Source organism: Triticum aestivum, chromosome 3D, assembly GCF_018294505.1.
Source record: "Triticum aestivum cultivar Chinese Spring chromosome 3D, IWGSC CS RefSeq v2.1, whole genome shotgun sequence".
Classification (NCBI taxonomy): Eukaryota; Viridiplantae; Streptophyta; class Magnoliopsida; order Poales; family Poaceae; genus Triticum; species Triticum aestivum.
This window is the reverse complement of record NC_057802.1, coordinates 237,222,968-237,238,405: the sequence shown is the minus strand read 5'-3', so window position 1 is coordinate 237,238,405 and position 15,438 is coordinate 237,222,968.

Genomic DNA, 15,438 nt, shown 5'->3' with positions numbered 1-15,438 from the left:
CAATGTCTATACATTCAATTACTTTTCTTGTTTATTAGCCATTTGAATTGGAGGGGGTGATGGCCGTATCTATGGGATTAAAAACACGGTCTTCAGAAAAGATCGTGCTATCCGCAGATGCAGATAGAACCACCGTTGTACTTTCCGATGAACCAGCCCCACCACACATAACCCAGACTCACGCAGATTATACCCCTACCCAGTTGGACAAAGAACCAGCTACAACCCTTCCAACCCCAACCCCAGCTGATAGTAACCTAGTTCCAGTTGACACAACACCGTCTCCACCACAGAGCACCCAAACACGAGCAGTTAGTAAGGTAACTATAGTGCCTAAAGCACGAGGACCACCACTCCGAACTGCAAGTCAATGCTTAAAGCAGAAGAAGAATTGTTCTTAGGTCAGGTTCCATAGCTATGGTTCATACTCCTTTGCTCTTGCATCACTGTATTTACTCATACCAACTAATTTCAAATTTGAAGGATGCAATTGAAACTCCAATGGCGCAACAGCTATGTTTTAAACCTGTTTCTTTGACGTGTTTGTTGTTGTAACTTGCTCTATGTAGATTTCAGTTTCAATTGAATAAACACTTATGTTATCATGCCATGCACATTACAAGTGTTGTTAGTGTTGTGTAGTTTCCCACACTTATATTCTGTCTATGCTGCTTTGTCTTAAACAGATATGATTTGAACTGTCTCTATCTTGATTTGGCAACAGAAACTAGAATGATATAGACCATACAGTGACCATACTACATAGATATATGTTTGTTTCATGTTGTTATCCTGTCCACCTTACTACTGAACTAGTTTGCCAAAATGAGTTTCATATAGAAAACATGGTAAACCTATGATGTGTCTGCTTGTTTCTCTTTTAGAATGCGGGCAAAATTAAATATTGGAGAAGAGTACCCCGTTATGCAATGGTAAAGGAAGTAATGCAGATAAGGTTCAAGATAGTGAGACATCCCTGTTGGTCTCCAAGAAAGCTGATAAAAACTATCTTGGAGATAGTGAGACAACCCCAAAGTCCTGTCTTGATGTAGTGTTCGAGTTACTGGCCACTACTGCTGGCACTAGCTCTTCGAACTCGCTGGCTGAATCAGTTCGGCTTCTTGAGTCTCAACTTCAAGATGAAAGACATCGATCAGATGTGCTGCGATAGGAAGCTGAAGAACTAAGGATGTTCCTGCAGAATTCAGATGCATACTTTCTGGTGCAACAGCAAGCGCTGGAGGATTTAAGCGCCAAACAAGATAAAGCTAATAAGCTTGCTAAGCGTCTTGCCAGCATCGTGGATACCCAGGATATTGTTTCTTGAGCTCTGATACGTCTCCAACGTATCCACAATTTTTGATTGATCCATGCTATTATATTATCTGTTTTGGATGTTTAATGGGCTTTATTATACACTTTTATATTATTTTTGGGACTAACCTACTAACCCAAGGCCCAGTGCAAATTGTTGTTTTTTTGCCTATTTCAGTGTTTCGCCGAAAAGGAATATCAAACGGAATCCAAACGGAATGAAACCTTCGGGAGAGTGATTTTTGGAACAAACGTGATCCAGAGGACTTGCAGTAGACGTCAAGAAACAATCGAGGAGGCCACGAGGCAGGGAGGCGCGCCTGCCCCCTGGGCGCGCCACCACCCTCGTGGGCCCCTCGCAGCTCCACCGACCTACTTCTTCCTCCTATATATACTCATATACCCCGAAAACATCCAGGAGCACCATGAAACCCTATTTCCACTGCCGCAACCTTCTGTACCCGTGAGATCCCACCTTGGGGCCTTTTCCGGCGCTCCGCCGGAGGGGGAATCGATCACGGAGGGCTTCTACATCAACACCATAGCCTCTCCGATGATGTGTGAGTAGTTTATCTCAGACCTTCGGGTCCATAGTTATTAGCTAGATGGCTTCTTCTCTCTCTTTGGATCTCAATACAAAGTTCTCCTCGATCTTCTTGGAGATCTATTCGATGTAACTCTTTTTGTGGTGTGTTTGTCGAGATCCGATGAATTGTGGGTTTATGATCAAGATTATCTATGAACAATATTTGAATCTCCTCTGAATTCTTTTATGTATGATTGGTTATCTTTGCAAGTCTCTTCGAATTATCAGTTTGGTTTGGCCTACTAGATTGATCTTTCTTGCAATGGGAGAAGTGCTTAGCTTTGGGTTCAATCTTGCGTTGCTCGATCCCAGTGACAGAAGGGGAAATGACACGTATTGTATTGTTGCCATCGAGGATAAAAAGATGGGGTTTATATCATATTGCTTGAGTTTATCCCTCTACATCATGCCATCTTGCCTAATGCGTTACTCTGTTCTTATGAACTTAATACTCTAGATGAATGCTGGATAGCGGTCGATGTGTGGAGTAATAGTAGTAGATGCAGAATCGTTTCGGTCTACTTGTCGCGGACGTGATGCCTATATACATGATCATGCCTAGATATTCTCATAATTATGCACTTTTCTATCAATTGCTCGACAGTAATTTGTTCACCCACCGTAATACTTATGCTATCTTGAGAGAAGCCACTGGTGAAACCTATGGCCCCCGGGTCTATTTTCCAACATATTAATCTTCCGTCAACTAGCTATTTCTGTCACCGTTTATTTTGCAATCTTTACTTTTAATCTTTATCATTAAAATACCAAAAATATTATCTTATCATCTCTATCAGATCTCACTTTTGCAAGTGGCCGTGAAGGGATTGACAACCCCTTTATCGCGTTGGTTGCAAGGTTCTTATTTGTTTGTGTAGGTACGAGGGACTTGCGTGTGGCCTCCTACTGGATTGATACCTTGGTTCTCAAAAACTGAGGGAAATACTTACGCTACTTTGCTGCATCACCCTTTCCTCTTCAAGGGAAAACCAACACATGCTCAAGAGGTAGCAAGAAGGATTTCTGGCGCCGTTGCCGGGGAGGTGTACGCCAAGTCAAGTCAAGATTTGATCTCCCGACAACGAGCCATTTCTGGCGCCGTTGCCGGGGAGTCTACGAACAAGTCAAGACATACCAAGTACCCATCACAAACTCTTATCCCTCGCATTACATTATTTGCCATTTGCCTCTCATTTTCCTCTCCCCCACTTCACCCTTGCCGTTTTATTCGCCCTCTCTTTCCGTTCGCCTCTTTTTCGCTTGCTTCTTGTTTGCTTGTGTGTTGGATTGCTTGCTTGTCATGATGGCTCAAGATAATATTAAATTATGTGACTTTTCCAATACCAACAACAATGATTTTCTTAGCACTTCGATTGCTCCTATTACCGATGTTGAATCTTGTGAAATCAATGCTGCCTTGTTGAATCTTGTCATGAAATATCAATTCGCCGGCCTTCCTAGTGAAGATGCCGCTACCCGTCTAAACAGCTTTGTTGATTTGTGTGATATGCAAAAGAAGAAAGATGTGGATAAGGATATTGTTAAATTGAAGCTATTTCCTTTTTCGCTTAGAGATCGTGCTAAAACTTGGTTTTCGTCTTTGCCTAAAAATAGTATTGATTCTTGGAATAAGTGCAAAGATGCTTTTATCTCGAAGTATTTTCCTCCCGCTAAGATCATCTCTCTTAGAAACGATATTATGAATTTTAAGCAACTTGATCATGAACTTGTTGCACAAGCTTGGGAGAGGATGAAATTAATGATACGTAATTGCCCTACACATGGTATGAACTTATGGATGATTATACAAAAAAATTATGCCGGATTGAATTTTGCTTCTAGAAATCTTTTAGATTCGGCCGCGGGAGGCAATTTTATGGAAATCACTTTAGGAGAAGCTACTAAACTCCTAGATAATATTATGGTTAATTATTCTCAACGGCACACTGAAAGATCTACTAGTAAAAAGGTGCATGCAATTGAAGAGATTAATGTTTTGAGTGGAAAGATGGATGAACTTATGAAATTGTTTGCTAATAAGAGTGTTTCTTCTGATCCCAATGATATGCCTTTGTCTACTTTGATTGAGAATAATAATGAATCTATGGATGTGAATTTTGTTGGTAGGAACAATTTTGGTAACAACGCTTATAGAGGAAACTTTAATCCTAGGCCGTATCCTAGTAATTCCTCTAATAATTATGGTAATTCCTACAACAACTCTTATGGAAATTTTAATAAGATGCCCTCTGATTTTGAGACTAGTGTTAAAGAATTTATGATTTCTCAAAAGAATTTCAATGCTTTGCTTGAAGAAAAATTGCCTAAGATTGATGAGTTGGCTAGGAACGTGGATAGAATTTCTCTTGATGTTGATTCTTTGAAACTTAGATCTATTCCACCTAAGCATGATATCAATGAGTCTCTCAAAGCTATGAGAATTTCCATTGATGAGTGCAAAGAAAGAACCGCTAGGATGCGTGCTAAAAAAGATTGCTTTGTGAAAGCGTGTTCTTCTAGTTTTCATGATAATAAGGATGAAGATCTAAAAGTGATTGATGTGTCTCCTATTAAATCTTTGTTTTGCAATATGAATCTTGATAATGATGGGACTGGAGATGAGTCAACTTTAGTTAAAAGGCGTCCCAATGATTCGGAGTTTTTAGATCTTGATGCAAAAATTGGTAAAAGTGGGATTGAAGAGGTCAAAACTTTACATAGCAATGAACCCACTATTTTGGATTTCAAGGAATTTAATTATGATAATTGTTCTTTAATAGATTGTATTTCCTTGTTGCAATCCGTGCTAAATTCTCCGCATGCTTATAGTCAAAATAAGGCTTTTACCAAACATATCGTTGATGCTTTAATGCAATCCTATGAAGAAAAGCTTGAATTAGAAGTTTCTATCCCTAGAAAACTTTATGATGAGTGGGAACCTACTATTAAAATTAAAATTAAAGATCATTAATGCTATGCTTTGTGTGATTTGGGTGCTAGTGTTTCCACGATTCCAAAAACTTTGTGTGATATGTTAGGTTTCCGTGAATTTGATGATTGTTCTTTACACTTGCACCTTGTGGATTCCACCATTAGGAAACCTATGGGAAGAATTAATGATGTTCTTATTGTTGCAAATAGGAATTATGTGCCCGTAGATTTCATTGTCCTTGATATAGATTGCAATCCTTCATGTCCTATTATTCTTGGTAGACCTTTCCTTAGAACGATTGGTGCAATTATTGATATGAAAGAAGGGAATATTAGATTCCAATTTCCGTTAAGGAAAGGCACGGAACACTTTCCTAGAAATAAAATAAAATTACCTTATGAATCTATTATGAGAGCCACTTATGGATTGCATACCAAAGATGATAATACCTAGATCTATCCTTGCCCTTATGCCTAGCTAGGGGCGTTAAACGATAGCGCTTGTTGGGAGGCAACCCAATTTTATTTTTGTTTCTTGCTTTTTGGTTCTGTTTAGTAATAAATCTTTGATCTAGCCTCTAGTTATATGTGTTTTCATGTTTTAATTAGTGTTTGTGCCAAGTAGAACCTTTGGGAAGACTTGGGTGAAGTCTTTTTGATCTTGCTGTAAAAAACAGAAACTTTAGCGCTCACGAGATTAGCTACAACTTTTTAACTAGAGAGTGCTATTTAGTTGATTCTTTTTGCAGATGATTAATATATAAATTTCTCATGTCCAGCAATTTATTTTAGAATTGTTGGAGTTCCAGAAGTATGCGTTTGATACAGATTACTACAGACTGTTCTGTTTTTGACAGATTCTGTTTTATTCTGTTCATGGTTGTTTGCTTATTTTGATGAATCTATGGCTAGTATCGGAAGTTATGAACCATAGAGAAGTTGGAATACAGTAGGTTTAACACCAATATAAATAAATAATGAGTTCATTACAGTACCTTGAAGTGGTGTTTTGTTTTCTTTCGCTAACGGAGCTCATGAGATTTTCTGTTAAGTTTTGTGTTGTGAATTTTTCAAGTTTTGGGTAAAGATTTGATGGATTATGGAACAAGGAGTGGCAAGAGCCTAATATTGGGGATGCACAAGGCACCCCAAGGTAAAATCCAAGGACAACCAAAAGCCTAAGCTTGGGGATGCCCCGGAAGGCATCCCCTCTTTTGTCTTCGTCCATCGGTAACTTTACTTGGAGCTATATTTTTATTCACCACATGATATGTGTTTTGCTTGGAGCGTCTTGTATGATTTGAGTCTTTGCTTTTTAGTTCACCACAATCATCCTTTCTGTACACACCTTTTGGGAGAGACACACATTAATCGGAATTTATTAGAATACTCTATGTGCTTCACTTATATCTTTTGAGCTAAATAATTTTGCTCTAGTGCTTCACTTATATCTTTCAGAGCACGGTGGTGGTTTTATTTTATAGAAATTATTGATCTCTCATGCTTCACTTATATTATTTTGAGAGTCTTTTAGAACAGCATGGTAATTTGCTTTGGCTATAAAATTAGTCCTAATATGATAGGCATCCAAGATGGATATAATAAAAACTTTCATATAAGTGCATTGAATACTAAGAGAAGTTTGATACTTGACGATTGTTTTGAGATATGGAGATAGTGATATTAAAGTTGTGCTAGTTGATTAGTTGTGAATTTGAGAAATACTTGTGTTGAAGTTTGCAAGTTCTGTAGCATGCACGTATGGTAAACGTTGTGTAACAAATTTGAAACATGAGGTGTTCTTTGATTGTCATCCTTATGAGTGGCGGTCGGGGACGAACGATGGTATTTTCCTACCAATCTATCCCCCTAGGAGCATGCGCGTAGTGCTTGGTTTTTGATGACTTGTAGATTTTTGCAATAAGTATGTGAGTTCTTTATGACTAATGTTGAGTCCATGGATTATGCGCACTCTCACCCTTCCATCATTGCTAGCCTCTTCGGTACCGTGCATTGCCCTTTCTCACCTTGAGAGTTGGTGCAAACTTCACCGATGCATCCAAACCCCGTGATACGATACGCTCTATCACACATAAACCTCCTTATATCTTCCTCAAAACAGCCACCATACCTACCTATTATGGCATTTCCATAGCCATTCCGAGATATATTGCCATGCAACTTTCCACCGTTCCGTTTATTATGACACGCTTCATCATTGTCATATTGCCTGATCATGTAGTTGACATCGTATTTGTGGCAAAGCCACCATGCATATTATTTCATACATGTCACTCTTGATTCATTGCCCATCCCGGTACACCGCCGGAGGCATTCATATAGAGTCATATTTGTTCTAGTATCGAGTTGTAGTCATTGAGTTGTAAATAAATAGAAGTGTGATGATCATCATTAATAGAGCATTGTCCCAAATAAATAAAAAAGAGAAAGGCCAAAAAAAGAAAGGCCCAAAAAAGAGAAAAAAAGAAATAAAAAGGGACAATGCTACTAACCTTTTTCCACACTTGTTCTTCAAAGTAGCACCCTGATCTTCATGATAGAGAGTCTCTTGTTTTGTCACTTTCATATACTAGTGGGAATTTTTCATTATAGAACTTGGCTTGTATATTCCAACAATGGGCTTCCTCAAATGCCCTAGGTCTTCGTGCGCAAGAAAGTTGGATGCACACCCACTTAGTTTGTTTTGTTGAGCTTTCATACATTTATACCTCTAGTGCATCTGTTTCATGGCAATCCCTACTCCTTGCATTGACATCAATTGATGGGCATCTCCCTAGCCCGTTGCTTAGCCGCGTCAATGTGAGACTTTCTCCTTCTTTGTCTTCTCCACATAACCCCCATCATTATATTCAATTCCACCCATAGTGCTATATCCATGGCTCACGCTCATGTATTGCGTGAAAGTTGAAAAAGTTTGAGATTACTAAAGTATGAAACAATTGCTTGGCTTGTCATCGGGGTTGTGCATGATGAGAGCATTCTTGTGTGACGAAAATGGAGCATGACCAAATTATATGACTTTGTAGGGACGAACTTTCTTTGGCCATGTTATTTTGAGAAGACATAATTGCTTAGTTAGTATGCTTGAAGTATTATTATTTTTATGTCAACATTAAACTTTTGTCTTGAATCTTTCGGATCTGAACATTCATGCCACAATAAAGAAAATTACATTGAGAATTATGCTAGGTAGCATTCCACATCAAAAATTCTGTTTTTATCATTTACCTACTCGAGGACGAGGAATTAAGCTTGGGGATGCTTGATACGTCTCCAACGTATCTATAATTTTTGATTGATCCATGCTATTATATTATCTGTTTTGGATGTTAAATGGGCTTTATTATACAATTTTATATTATTTTTGGGACTAACCTACTAACCCAAGGCCCAGTGCAAATTGCTGTTTTTTTGCCTATTTCAGTGTTTCACAGAAAAGGAATATCAAACGGAATCCAAACGGAATGAAACCTTCGGGAGAGTGATTTTTGGAACAAACGTGATCCAGAGGACTTGGAGTGGACGTCAAGAAACAATCGAGGAGGCCACAAGGCAGGGAGGCGCGCCTGCCCCCCTGGGCACGCCCCCCACCCTCGTGGGCCCCTTGCAGCTCCACCGACCTACTTCTTCCTCCTATATATACCCATATACCCCGAAAACATCCAGGAGCACCACGAAACCCTATTTCCACCACCGCAACCTTCTGTACCCGTGAGATCCCATCTTGGGGCCTTTTCCGGTGCTCCGCCGGAGGGGGAATCGATCATGGAGGGCTTCTAGATCAACACCATAGCCTCTCAGATGATGTGTGAGTAGTTTATCTCAGACCTTCGGCTCCATAGTTATTAGCTAGATGGCTTCTTCTCTCTCTTTGGATCTCAATACAAAGTTCTCCTCGATCTTCTTGAAGATCTATTCGATGTAACTCTTTTTGCGGTGTGTTTGTCGAGATCCATTGAATTATGTGTTTATGATCAAGATTATCTATGAACAATATTTGAATCTCCTTTGAATTCTTTTATGTATGATTGGTTATCTTTGCAGGTCTCTTCGAATTATCAGTTTCGTTTGGCCTACTACATTGATCTTTCTTGCAATGGGAGAACTGCTTAGCTTTGGATTCAATCTTGCGTTGCTCGATCCTAGTGACGGAAGGGGAAACGACATGTATTGTAGTGTTGCCATCGAGGATAAAAAGATGGGGTTTATATCATATTGCTTGAATTTATCCCTCTACATCATGTCATCTTGCCTAGTGCGTTACTCTGTTCTTATGAACTTAATACTCTAGATGCATGCTGGATAGCGGTCGATGTGTGGAGTAATAGTAGTAGATGCAGAATCGTTTCGGTCTACTTGTCGCGGACGTGATGCCTATATACATGATCATGCCTAGATATTCTCATAATTATGCACTTTTCTATCAATTGCTCGACAGTAATTTGTTCACCCACCGTAATACTTATGCTATCTTGAGAGAAGCCACTAGTGAAATATATGGCCCCCGGGTCTATTTTCCATCATATTAATCTTCCGTCAACTAGCTATTTCTGTCGCCGTTTATTTTGCAATCTTTACTTTTAATCTTTATCATAAAAATACCGAAAATATTAGCTTATCATCTCTATCAGATCTCACTTTTGCAAGTGGTCGTGAAGGGATTGACAACCCCTTTATCGCGTTGGTTGCAAGGTTTTTATTTGTTTGTGTAGGTACGAGGGACTTGCGTGTGGCCTCCTACTGGATTGATACCTTGGTTCTCAAAAACTGAGGGAAATACTTACGCTACTTTGCTGCATCACCCTTTCCTCTTCAAGGGAAAACCAACGCATGCTCAAGAGGTAGCAAGCTCTTGTGAAGCGGTTTCAGTGCTGGACTTGTTTTGCTGCGACGTTTATTTGCATTGGTCACCAACTTTGACAACCAGTGTATGTAATATGCTGCTTTGTTCCCCATATTTGCACTGGTGGCGAACTTTGCTGCCTAGTGGATGTAATATGTGTAATAGCCGTAATAGCCTAGCGTAAGTTGTTTGCTTATTTATTTCCTTGTTTTCTTGTTTATTTGTTTGCTTGTAGTAAGTGCAATTCTTTTTTCATGGTTTGCTAGTTGCCGCAATAACCTATTTTTTTAAACTAGGCCACAATAACCATGGGCTACTGAAAGTGCGATATATCGACTAGAGGGGAGGTGAATGGGCAATTTTTACAAATTCATCACTGAGGAATTTCAGGGTGAGGAAATTCCTAAGCAACGAACTACTTAGCAGCGGAATAAGTACTTAGATGCAAGCATAACAGAGTAGTAGTACAGTCATCATGATGAAATGAAAACAAGCACAGAGTACAAGTAGCGTAAACACATGATAAGCAGGCTGAAGACAGAGTGACTGAAGAATTAGGACTGAGGAAATTGAGAAAGTCTTCAGTCAAAGTCTTCAAACAGTAATGATCAAGTACAACAGTATATGAATGAGGAAATGGAAGGGTTGAGGAAATAGAACCAGTAGCTCGGTGAAGACAGTGATTTGGTAGACCAGTTCCAACTGTTGTGACAGTCATACGTCTAGTTGGAGCGGCTAGGTATTTAAACTTAAGGCCACACAGTCCTCACCGTATTCTCCTTGAGCTAAGATCACATAGACCTCGCCCAATCACTCGTGGTAAGTCTTCAGGTGACTTCCAAACCGTCACAGACTCGGTCACTCGGCGATCCACAATTTCCTTTTGGATGCTCTAGACCATGACACCTAACCGTCTGGAGGATGCATAGTCCTCAAAGGTAAAAGCATCGGTTCCACACAGGAACAATCTCTTTAGTGATGCTCAATCACTTTGGGTTTGTAGGTGTTTGGGTTTGGGTTTTCCTCACTTGATGATTTTCGCTCAAAGTCCTCGGAGGATGGGATGCTCTCAATGACAAGTGTGAGTTTCTCTCGGAGCAGCCAACCAACTAGTGGTTTTAGGGGGCGGCTATTTATAGCCTAGGGAACAGCCCGACATGATAAGACATAAATGCCCTTCAATGATATGACCGTTAGGTGGGTAGATATTTTGGGACAGCTGGCGCGTAGCACAGCAACGGTCGGAAATTTGAGTATCGAATTCCTCAGGGCTATCATGTTCCTCACTTGTAGGCAATCCGCACTGGCGAATTCCTAACTCCTCAGTCAGAACAAATTCCTCAGAGAACAGAAGATCTTCGTCTCTGTCACTGAAGAAATTGACTGAACTGTATGAGATTTCCAATGGCTTCACTCGAAAGGATTGGTAGGTGTAGGATTTTGAGATGAGCATCACTTGGAAACTTTTCCTTACTTTTACCTCGACCCCCTTTAACAGTACGGTGTTTCCTATGACTCAAGAAAGAGAAAATGAAACTACGAAAACAAAAGTCTTCACGCTTCATATTCCTCGCATGAATATCAAGTCTTCACGGTCACACCAATTTCTTCACTTTCAAAGTCTTCAGAAAGCCAAAGTCTTCAGTTGAAGACATTCATTTTTAGGGGTCGACTTTCTCTGTAAATATCAAACTCCTCATAGACTTATAGACCTGTGTACACTCACAAACGCATTAGTCCCTTAACCTATAAGTCTTCAATACACCAAAATCACTAAGGGGCACTAGATGCACTTACAATCTCCCCCTTTTTGGTGATTGATGACAATATAGGTTAAGTTTTCAACGGGGATAAACATATGAAGTGTAAATACCTATATTGAGGAATTTGATTGCAAGATATAGAAGAACTCCCCCTGAAGATGTGCATATCTTAGGAATTTGCTTTGAATAGAAAATGCACATTGTAGAGTAGAATCATGGAGATCTCCCCCTATATCTTGTAATTCATACACGCATTTAACATATGATATGAAGAATTTGAAATGCATGATGAAATATGGTGACTGATGTAATTCAGCATGCGTGCATTAACATACTTGAGGAAATAGCATGCAGGAAAAAAGAGCAAAAGTATCAGACTACCATAGGACTTAAGTTTACAACTCGATCCAACAAATACTTCAGAAGAACGAGAGTTGTAACTTAACAAAAAAACGCCCATATATAGACCCGCTTGAAGACTAACTCAAATTTCTCCCCCTTTGTCATCGAATGACCAAAAAGGACGAAAAATGAGGACTAACGCCCCTAAAGAATATCATCACAATGTCGATGGAGGAGCGCCAGCGTTGTTGGGGTCGTCCGTTGGAGTTGGGCCTGCCGCAGTGCCGTTCAAATCTTCGGCTTCATCCGTCTCGCGCGATGAAGAATATGAACTGGCAACCAAGTGAGGAACTTTGACCTTCTTGAATTTCTTCGAAGGTGGCTGAGACCAGTCAAAGTCCTGTTGAAAGCCCATCTTCTTGAGGTCTTTATCACCGTAGAGGTGAGACATTATGGCCCAAGTGCGATCAAAAAACTTCATGTAGGTAGTAATGGTTCTTCTTCACAGTGTTTTGCGTGATAGTCATGTTCTGAAGAATTGAACCAAACTGACGCTTGACCCACTTGTGATTGCGATCGACCTTCTGATGAAGACTGAGGAGAAGCTCACAATCAGTCATCACACGAGGAGCAGTGGCTTGAGGAAATTGCTTTGAAGCATTCAGGGTAGAATCATGTGTGGCAGAGTCATCATTGGTGGAATAAGATGCAGCCTTGCAAACCCGTCCATCCAATGGACGAGTGCCTTCATCTATAACAGCAGCCTTGCCCTTCTCATCAGCTGAGGAAATAGTCCTTTTGAGGACTTCAATTGGGGGCAAATAGCTGAGATGATTTTGAAAATCAGCCTTGTAGTTGATTGAAGACCTTGATATGATGAATCTCATGATCCAGGGAGCATAAGGCTTCAACTCAAACGGTGACAGAGCTACATTGGCCAAAGTCCTCATGAAGAAATCGTGGTAGTTGATAGGAATACCATGTATGATGTTGAATAGCAGATTCTTCATGATGCCAACAACCTCTTCTTCATCGGAGTTGTGGCCCTTGATAGGACTAAGGGTTTTGGTCAATATTCTGTACACTGTCCTTGGCACATAGAGCAATTCCTTGACGAGGAATTTGGTCGTTGGAGCTTGGCCTGGATTCAAAGGCTTCATCAGCACTTGCATCAGATGATCTGAGAGTTCCGGTTCAGTAGATGAACCTTGCACCTTCAACGGGAGGACTGACTGGGATGGCGTGAAGCAATTCAGAGGCCGGAGCTTTGTAGTGAGTGTTTTAAGTCATCCAGTCCAGTATCCATGAATTCACATCTTCAACATTGCCAGTGATGTGCAACATGGCATAGAACTGAAGAATGAGTTATTCATTCCGGTCGCAGATGTCGGTGCAGAAGTTGAGCAGCCCAGCGTCATGAAGAACATTGAGGACTGGGGTGAAGCATGGTAGAGACTCCATGTCCACATGAGGAATTTGCTCATGGTCAAAGATCTTGTCTTTATCAAACAGCAGCGAGGAATAGAAGTTCATCTGGCTAGCAGTCCAAAAACGCTTGTGACGAAGTCGAGCAACGTCGTAGGGATTGTAGTTAGTGAAGAAAATATGCTCAGCAAAGAAGTCATCAGCCTTGAACTTCTGCTTCTTGGAGTGAGGATTCTGTGGCTTTGGCTGAAGATTAGCAGTTGAAGTCTTCACAGCCTCTTGAAGCACAGCCTCTGGAGCCACAGGCTGAGGAATTTCAGTGGCTTGTTCATCAGCAGCCTTGGCCTCCATTTCTTTAGCAACATTTTCATCAGCGCTAGTGGCTGGAACTTCTTCAGGAATAGACAGAAGTGAGGCTTTCCCAGTATGAATTTCTTTAGTTTGGACAGGGGACTGAGGAATTTGTTGCAGAGGAGTGGTCAGTGGTGAATTGGGATGATGACTTTCCCAGTAGTCATCATTCATAATTGGAGTTGTAGACCCAATATCCACATCCTCATCTTCTTCATCTATTTCTTCAAAGTCTGCCTCTTTAGTTGTGAACTGAGGCATGGGCGATGATACCAACGGAGTTGAAGGGATATGACCCACTTCAATTTCTTCATCCAACTGCTTTGACGAAGCAGCAGAAGGATTTTCTTCATCTGATTCACTAGGAATCACATATTCCTCACCAAAGGGGACAATCTCCTTTGATGGCATGCTTGATATTGGAACATCATCTATGGTATTTGCATAGGAGCTCGTCAAAGTCTTCACTTTCTTCGGAGCTGAAGACTCTGAGGATGCATATGCTTTCCTTTTCTTCACAGCTGCTCACTCCGCAGCTTTGGTTTTCTTCGCTTCTGATGCAGAAGGAAGGTTGATGCTTTTCATCTGTGCAGCAGGAGCAGAGGAAATTGGTGCAATTTCTTCAGGCGCAACTAATGCAGTTGCCCTGGCATGCTCAGTTTCTTCAGGCACAGTAGCAGATGCTTCAACTGGCCTAGCTTGTTCATCAGGCGCAGCACTAGAGGTTGCCCTGACAGTTTCTTCAGTGGCTGGTATTTCTTCATCAGCCCTAGTACTTTCAGAATCATCAACAGCCTGATCGTCATTAGCTGTGCTTGCATGTTCTTCAGTAGGCTGGGCACATGCCTCAGCCTGAGGAATTTCATGTTGCGATGTAGCTGCAACATTTGAGGTAAATCCCTTTGCCATTCTGACGAATCTGACTTTGACTCCTAGCCAATCTGCACGGTATGCATCAAATTCATCACTGAGTGCTTTGATCTCAGTTTGCATGGTCACAAGTTCATCAGGAGACATTTTGACAACATTTTTCTTCATAAATCGCTCCTTTTTGTACTGAGCTTTCTTCAGTTGTCTGGCCTTTTCAAACTTCCATTTTTCTTCGCCTATGAAGGCTGTCAACATATGACTTTGGCTAGGTGTGAGATTGAAATTAGGCATAGGAGTGTTGGGGTCCTTGTGCCAGAGATCTATGAAGTCAAGGATCAACTTGGGATCCAGCAGAAGAGGCACATTACTGCCTTTGGCTCTAGCGGCCCTTTGTTGTCTGTCTTTGATGATTTCAGCTAATTCTTCATCATCAGCTTCGTCTTCACTAGACGGCACTTGGAAGGAAACCTGCTTCTTGTGAGGACTTGGCCTTGTGCCTCGTCCAGTAGTGGCCCTTTTCTTCAGCAAATTTGCGCCTGTTGAGGACTCAGGAGGAGCTGAAGAACTTGTAGATGCTCCTGAAGCAATAGAGATACCAGTGGTCCTTTGGCAAGAGGCGAGATGCGCAGGTGCCGAGGACTTTGCAGCAGTAGTTGAAGGTTCTGCAACAGTGGGGACTGGAGCTGCATGAGGAATATGCCGTGAGGGCTTTGATGAGCTTGGCCGTGAGGGCACGGCAGCTGAAGAACTGGGCTTGTGAGCAGGCTTCTTTGGCATAGCCTTCCTGGGCTTGCTAGCAGAGGCCTCAGCAGCGGCAGCAGTAGAATCTTCATTGAATTTCTTCACTGCTTCTTTGGCCATTTTGGCCAACTTGGCTTACCGCTTTGCCCATTCATGTGGAAAATCCTCACCACGCTTGATGCTTGTAGGATCAGCTTCTTGGCCAGGTGCCAATGGAGGTCTTGGGCAAGGAGGGTGTAAGGCAAATTTCT